This window comes from Anomaloglossus baeobatrachus, chromosome 2 (assembly GCF_048569485.1).
Source record: "Anomaloglossus baeobatrachus isolate aAnoBae1 chromosome 2, aAnoBae1.hap1, whole genome shotgun sequence".
NCBI lineage: Eukaryota > Metazoa > Chordata > Amphibia > Anura > Aromobatidae > Anomaloglossus > Anomaloglossus baeobatrachus.
In genome coordinates, this window is record NC_134354.1 from 343,433,797 (window position 1) to 343,441,357 (window position 7,561).

At 45.6% G+C, this 7,561-nt stretch overlaps 1 non-coding gene across 1 annotated transcript; it reads left to right on the plus strand.

Annotated features, from left to right (window-relative positions):
• Nucleotides 1-674: 674 nt before the first annotated feature.
• TRNAI-AAU (transfer RNA isoleucine (anticodon AAU)) lies at nucleotides 675-747 on the plus strand. Its single transcript has one exon. It is a non-coding gene; the product is annotated as a tRNA-Ile (tRNA).
• Nucleotides 748-7,561: the final 6,814 nt, after the last annotated feature.

Sequence of the window (7,561 nt, forward strand, 5' to 3'; positions counted from 1 at the left end):
CCATTACTTTGCAGGATTTCACAGGTGTCAAAGTGTAGTTGTCATCACGTCTGCTTCACACGCAGAAGGTCCTGGGTTTAATCCCTAGTAAAAACAAGCCGTTTTCGCTGTTGAAGTAATTTGCTATCAAACTGTAATATATAAAATTCTTGGTTTCAGTGCCAAATGACAATACATTTAGGCTTCCATCACAAAGAGAACTACGATTTTGGGTTTCTTTTTTATTGTCCATTTTAGCAGAAAACATAATCCCATTCGATGTAAACTTCAATTTAAGCAATATCCCTTTGTAGGAATAAAACTGGTAAAATATGTAATAAAAATTGTAAATGTTTCATTACCAAAAATACTTTCCTTCAGCAATAAAAAGGCCCCGTCAGTCACAATTCTGCTCTGCTAGCCAATACACAGAAACTTTTCATCAGGCTTCATAGTGTAGTGGTCATCACGTCTGCTTTACACGCACAAGGACCTGAGTTAAATCCCCAGTGAAACCCATCTGTTCTTGGTGTTGAAATAATACCATATCAACCTGCAATATATATAGTTCTTGGCTTTGTTGCCGAATAACAGGATGTTTTGGCTTCCATCACCAACAGAACTACGAATTATTATTTTTTTCCCCTGGCGGTCAAAACTCGTCTCTAATTGCCATTACTTTGCAGGCTTGCACAGGTTTCATAGTGTAGTGGTCATCACGTCTGCTTAATACTCAGAAGGTCCTGGGTACAATCCCCAGTGAAACCAATCGTTTCTTTGTGTTGAAATAATACCCTATCAAACCACAATATATGAAGTTCTTGACTTTGTTGCCGAATGATGGGATGTTTTCGCTTCCATCATCAACAGAACTACGAATTACTTTTTTTTTTTCCCCTGGCGGTCAAAACTCGTCTCTAATTGCCATTACTTTGCAGGATTTCACAGGTTTCAAAGTGTAGTAGTCATCACATCTGCTTCACACGCAGAAGGTCCTGGGTTTAATCCCTAGTAAATCAAGCCGTTTTCTCTGTTGAAGTAATTTGTTATCAACCTGTAATATATAAAATACTTGGTTTCAGTGCCAAATGACAATACATTTTGGCTTCCATCACAAAGAGAACTACGAATTTGGGTTTCTTTTTTATTGTCCATTTTAGCAGAAAACATAATCCCATATTATAAAAATCCTGTTTGTTTCAAAATATATAGTTCCCATAAATACAAAAGCAAACAACTAAACTGTGTAGAAAAAAGTAACACATTCAATGTAAACTTCAATTTAAGCAATATCCCTTTGTAGGAATAAAACTGGTAAAATATGTAATAAAAATTGTAAATGTTTCATTACTATTGATGAGCGAGTACTAAAAAGCTCGGGTGCTCGAGGCTCGGGCCGAGCATCCCAAGATACTTGTGTACTCGGCCCAAGCACCGAGCCCAATGTTATCCTATGGGAGACCCGAGTATTTTTATGAAATGACCCCCGGCAGCATGTAGAAACCCTAAAAATGTCACAAAAGTCTCAGTAGAGTGCTCAAATGACATGGCAACAGCATGGGGAAGACCCCTTGAAGCATTTATCACTCAAAAGTCACAGCTGTGAACAATTTTGTCCGCGTTTTACACCATTTTTACGGACTCACCAGAAAACCTTCCAAAATGACATCAAAATGAATTTTCATGGCAGAAATGTTAAGGGCACATACCCAATAGTGAGATAGAGCTGGCGTATGTTACTTTTTGAGATTAATACATGTAAGATTTTACGTAAAACATTGTGTGGCACTCCGATGTCCCTGAGAAGAGACGTACATGAAGGCCTCTTGAGTCTAATGTGCCCATTTTGAGGAAGTGAGTCTTTGTAGTATTTTCCTTTGCCATGGCAGTCCAAAATTGTGAGGTTCACCAATGCCCCTGCATACAGACGTGCATGAGGGCCTGTAAACCTGAAGTGCCTATTGTAAGGAAGTGGGTCTATTGTAGTATAGCCCTTTGGCAGGGCAGCCAAAAATTGGGAGGCTCCACGTTGTCCCTGGATAGAGACGTGCATGAGGGCCTCAAAACATTGTTCCCATTGCAAAGGAGCGGGTCTCCTGTCGTTGTAATGTCCATTCTGAAAGAATGGGCGAAAAAATGTACCACTGGGGGTATACCTGAAACAAAGGCCTAACTATTGTAACGGTCATCATGGTGGCGCATGAGGAGAAGGAGGAGCAGTCCAGTGATTATCCAAAGTCCAGAAGTGTGTACCCATGGGTGAGTGGAGGTACATGGCAAATTCCCGTTTCAAACTTTAAATTCCGCTCTCATTTGCTGGTGGTGTGGTGAAGTCTGGCCCAATCCAACCCTTGTTCATCTTGATCAGAGTCAGCCTGTCAGCATTTTCAGTTGACAGGCGGGTGCGTTTATCTGTAATGATTCCACCTGCGGCACTAAAAACACGCTCTGACAAATCGCTAGCGGCAGGGCAGGCCAGGACTTCCAAGGCGTAGAGAGCCAATTCATGCCACATGTCCACCTTGGATACCCAATAATTGTAAGGCACAGAGGAATGTCGAAGTACAGTTGTTCGATCTGCAAGGTACTCCTTGAGCATCTGGGCAAACTTAGAATTTCTTGTGGCACTACCCCGCACTAGAGTTGAGCGCGGTTCGCGGTTCGAGGTTCTCCAGTTCTAGGCTCGAGTGATTTTGGGGCCTGTTCTAGATCAAACTAGAACTCGAGCTTTTTGCAAAAGCTCGATAGTTTTAGAAACGTTCGAGAACGGTTCTAGCAGCAAAAAAACAGCTAATTCCTAGCTGGCTTTCCGCTGTAATAGTGTAAGTCACTCTGTGACTCACACTATTATGACATTTCAGTGTATAGTGTGCGTGAACAGCGCCTTCAGATCACTCCTGTTTGTATAATGGCGATCGCCATTTTTTTTTTTTTCCCTTGTCATCCTTCCCTAAGCGCGCGCATGTAGTGGGGCGGGCCAGCATGTCAGCCAATCCCAGACACACACACAGCTAAGTGGACTTTTAGCCAGAGAAGCAACGGCATGTGTGATAGGATGTCCATGTCACATGCCCCTGCATTATAAAACCGGACATTTTCCTCCAGGACGCCATTATCTCTTCTGCGTCATGGGTGTCAGACATCACTGTCGCAGCTCCGTCCTTTGTCCTATCGCCGATACAGCTGTATGCGTTCCATACACAGCGCTGGACAGCTTAGGGAGAGCACTTTCTATCAGTCCTTTTAAGGGATCAAACCGGCAGGGTCAGAGCCATAGGTGACAGGTCCTGAAAACAGAGACAGCGTCTGTGTAGCCAAGGTCAGGGATTTCGTCGCTGCATTACCCCATTAGGAGTGAATAGAAAGGCAGGCTTCCATTCCTCTACCCAGAGCCCCACAATCCTGGCACTGTACCCTCCTGTCCTCTGCACACTCCAACTCTTTTTAACTAAGCCATTATACTAGCAAACAGTCAGTGTACCTAGTGGCATCCTAAACGTGACTATTGTACTTTTGTGTAGTCACACTAGTGGAAAGATATTTGCAGCACGTCTGCCTGCATTGCACACTCCAACTCTTTTTAACTAAGCCAATATACTAGCAAACAGTCAGTGTACCTAGTGGCATCCTAAACGTGGCTATTGTACTTTTGTGTAGTCACACTAGTGGAAAGATATTTGCAGCACGTCTGCCTGCATTGCACACTCCAACTCTTTTTAACTAAGCCATTATACTAGCAAACAGTCAGTGTACCTAGTGGCATCCTAAACGTGGCTATTGGACTTTTGTCTAGTCACACTAGTGCAAATCTATGTGCAGCACCTGTGCATGACACCCTCCTGCTCTGTTTTTAATAAGCTATAATGATAGCAAAAAATACTGCCATTTAGTGGCATCATAGAACTGGCTGTTGTATTCCATTAGTGCCCCACTGGTACCAAGCTATGTGCAGCACCTCTGCATGACACCCTCCTGCTCTGTTTTTAATAAGCTATAATGATAGCAAAAAATACTGCCATTTAGTGGCATCATAGAACTGGCTGTTGTATTCCATTAGTGCCCCACTGGTACCAAGCTATGTGCAGCACCTCTGCATGACACCCTCCTGCTCTGTTTTTAATAAGCTATAATGATAGCAAAAAATACTGCCATTTAGTGGCATCATAGAACTGGCTGTTGTATTCCATTAGTGCCCCACTGGTGCCAAGCTATTTCTAGCACCTGTGCATGACACCCTCCTGCTCTTTTTTTAATAAGCGATAATGATAGCAAAAAATACTGCCATTTAGTGGCATCATAGAACTGGCTGTTGTATTCCATTAGTGCCCCACTGGTACCAAGCTATGTGCAGCACCTCTGCATGACACCCTCCTGCTCTGTTTTTAATAAGCTATAATGATAGCAAAAAATACTGCCATTTAGTGGCATCATAGAACTGGCTGTTGTATTCCATTAGTGCCCCACTGCTACCAAGCTATGTGCAGCACCTCTGCATGACACCCTCCTGCTCTGTTTTTAATATGGTATAATGATAGCAAAAAATACTGCCATTTAGTGGCATCATAGAACTGGATGTTGTATTCCATTAGTGCTTCACTGGTGCCAAGCTATTTCTAGCACCTCTACATGACACCCTCATGCACATTTTGCTACGCTAATGTTATAGCAAACTCAGGGAATTCATTGCTGCATTTGATAATTCGGAGGGATAGAAAGTGAGGCTTCCTTTAGCTTTTCCTTCTGTTCATAGACAGCATCTCCAAGTTCACACCCGAAGAGCAATTTCTCCTCCACGTCTAAGTGTGGAGAGGCAGCTAGTGCGCATGCGTGTGCCGATTTACCCCAGCTGCAGCCTAACTACAGTGTTTCGCCTAGTGAGTATGCTCAGCCTGACTGTGCCATTCCTGACGCTAAGTCTTCATTTCGGGATACAGCGCATGCTCCCACACTAAGTGTCAAAAGCCTCTTTGCACAGGTACTTGCATTCCGTGCTGGGTTTAAGTCCTGTTTTGTGCCTAGACACCATGCTAAAGCTGATAGTCTTTTTTCAGAGACTGTATTTCATGCTACTGAGCATGCTCAGGCACTTACTGCATCAGAGACTAGGTCCGGTAATGAACTCTTTGGCCCTGCCCCTGATGTGGGGGTCCCATATAGACCACAGGGCATCAGGTGTCCTACCAAATGGCTTGCAGAGGCCCACCCCTATGACTTGTCACCGCATTATTGATGGTCAGACGATGACTGGTGAGGTGTTTGGGTCATGGCAGCCATGAGGTCATCATTGAAGTTGTGGTTCCAAATAGGACGCTAGTTATGCCACTCATGACGTGTCACTCTACTTTTGTCTTCAGGAGGTTCATTGTGGTTCACCCTGGTTTGGGGCGGACCCAGGTTATAAAAGGGGCTGGAGCCAACAAGGAGGTGCGCATTCTTCTATTATGCTCCGAAAGAGCACACCTCCATGTGTTGAACCCATTGCGGCTTTAGGCCAGAGGTAGGCAGGAATAGGGTGTCGATGCAGGCCACCACCACAGTTGGTAACGCAGAACGGTTAAGACCAGCTCCTGTCCTACCAGTCCTGCTTGTGCAGCCCAGTGGCATTAACAGGCCTGCTGCTGCTGATGCGCCTGCTGTCCACAGGTGTTGCCCCTACGCACACGGTCAGCGTACTCAATGGCTCCTGTGTTGTTAACAAAGAGTTCCTGGGCTGGGTGGGCATGTGGACCCTGTGACGCTAACAGGGCTCCCAGTCTCCAGATCCGAATGGCGTCTAACTCGGTTCAGGCTACTATTAGTTTCATAGCCACACAGCTCTGTATCCTCCACCAAACCTTCCAGTTGCCAACCTCTCCTTTTCCAACTGTGAGCACGGTGGACACTGACTGCTGATGGGGATATATACCTTTCTCTTTCTTTTCTTATTAATTTTCGTTATATAGCGGTAACATAGTATATACCACCTTATCCAAATCTGCCAGTCCCACTGTAACAGATGGTGTTTCTTCATCAAATGTTACTTTTGCTTAACCACCAAATCCACGGACCAAAACTTTTTTCCCCTTTCCAACACACCTGTTCCCCTTTCCACCAGCATCTGTCCTTTTTCAACTCATTTGGTATATGACCAAAAGTGCAACTCTGCAGGGACACCGTACTCATCGCCATCTCAGCACAGCAGCCATCCCTCGGTCCCTCCGATGTGGACAAGGAAAAGACCATTTCCTCCTATCCATGACAAAGCGTTGAGATTCACTCTGTGCAGCACTGGTGTTTAGTGGAAAAGCAGATCTAAGATTGCGTACCACATTCTGCAGATACTCCTGTATACGTGCGTCCATTTCTATGGCAGGAATTATTTCGCCAAATTTTGTCTTGTACCGGGGATCTAACAGTGTGGCAACCCAGTATTCAGGATTACTTCGAATTCGTACAATTCGAGGGTCATGTAGGTAGTGCAGCAAGAAGGCGCTCATGTGTCTTGTGCATCCAGGAGGACCAAGTCCTTGGTGTGTTGGTGGCAGAGAGGTGAGAATCGTGCCTCCTTCCTCGGCCCTCTCCCCACAACCTCGCACAACCGAAATGTGAGCAAGCTCTCACTCATCTGCTGAGTCTTCCATGCCCATCGCCAGTTCGTCCTCCATTTCTTCATGGGCTCCTGCACTTTCCTCAACACTTTTTGCTGATACTATGCGCCCTTGTTAATCCCTCTCCCTCACCATGACTGCCGCATAGGTGCCGCTGACCATCTGGACCTCGTAGATCTTGTTATCCCTTCCGCATATGACTCCTCCTGTACTTCCTCCCCTTCCTCTTGTCCCAACACCTGACTCCGAATAATAATTACAGTGTGCTCCATCATGTAGATGACCAGAATTGTCACGCTGAGAATGACATTGCCAGTGCTAAACATCTTCTTCGACATTTGTAAACTGTGTAGCAGGGTGCATAGGTCCTTGATCTGACACCACTCCAGCAGCGGGATCTGCACCACCTCTGGATCAAGTTATCCCAGGCTATATGTCATACCGGATTTCAGCAGGGCTCTGCGGTGCTGCCACACACGCTGCAACATGTGCAGATTCCAATTCCTGCGTGTCGGAACATCGCATTTCCGGCGTTTAACTGCCAGACCCTAAGACTTCCGGAGTGATGAAAGTTGTTGAGCTGCTGTGTGCGCACGATGGAAGTGAGCACATGGCGAGCGTGCCCGCTGCACAAGGCCATGTAGGCCGGGATGGTGTTTTAAAAATTGCTGGAGAATTAGGTTCAACACGTGAGCCATACAAGGCACGTGTGTCACATTGCCCTGACGATGGCCCGCAGCCAAGTTTGCATCATTGCCGCACACGGCTGTTAAGTCACCAACGGAGTACGCTCCGTCAATTTGTACTCCGGTCGCCAGGTGACAACATGTTCCTTTCATGCATAGTGCTGATGATGGGAGAGGAGTCGATGCCAGCGGTGCAGGTGGACACAGGTTATGCTCACCCACTGGGCTGCATTACCTTGACAGATGCAGAATCTCTGGCTGAATGTAGCTGGTGGGTATCTCACAGATGAAATACCATCATTCAGCTAC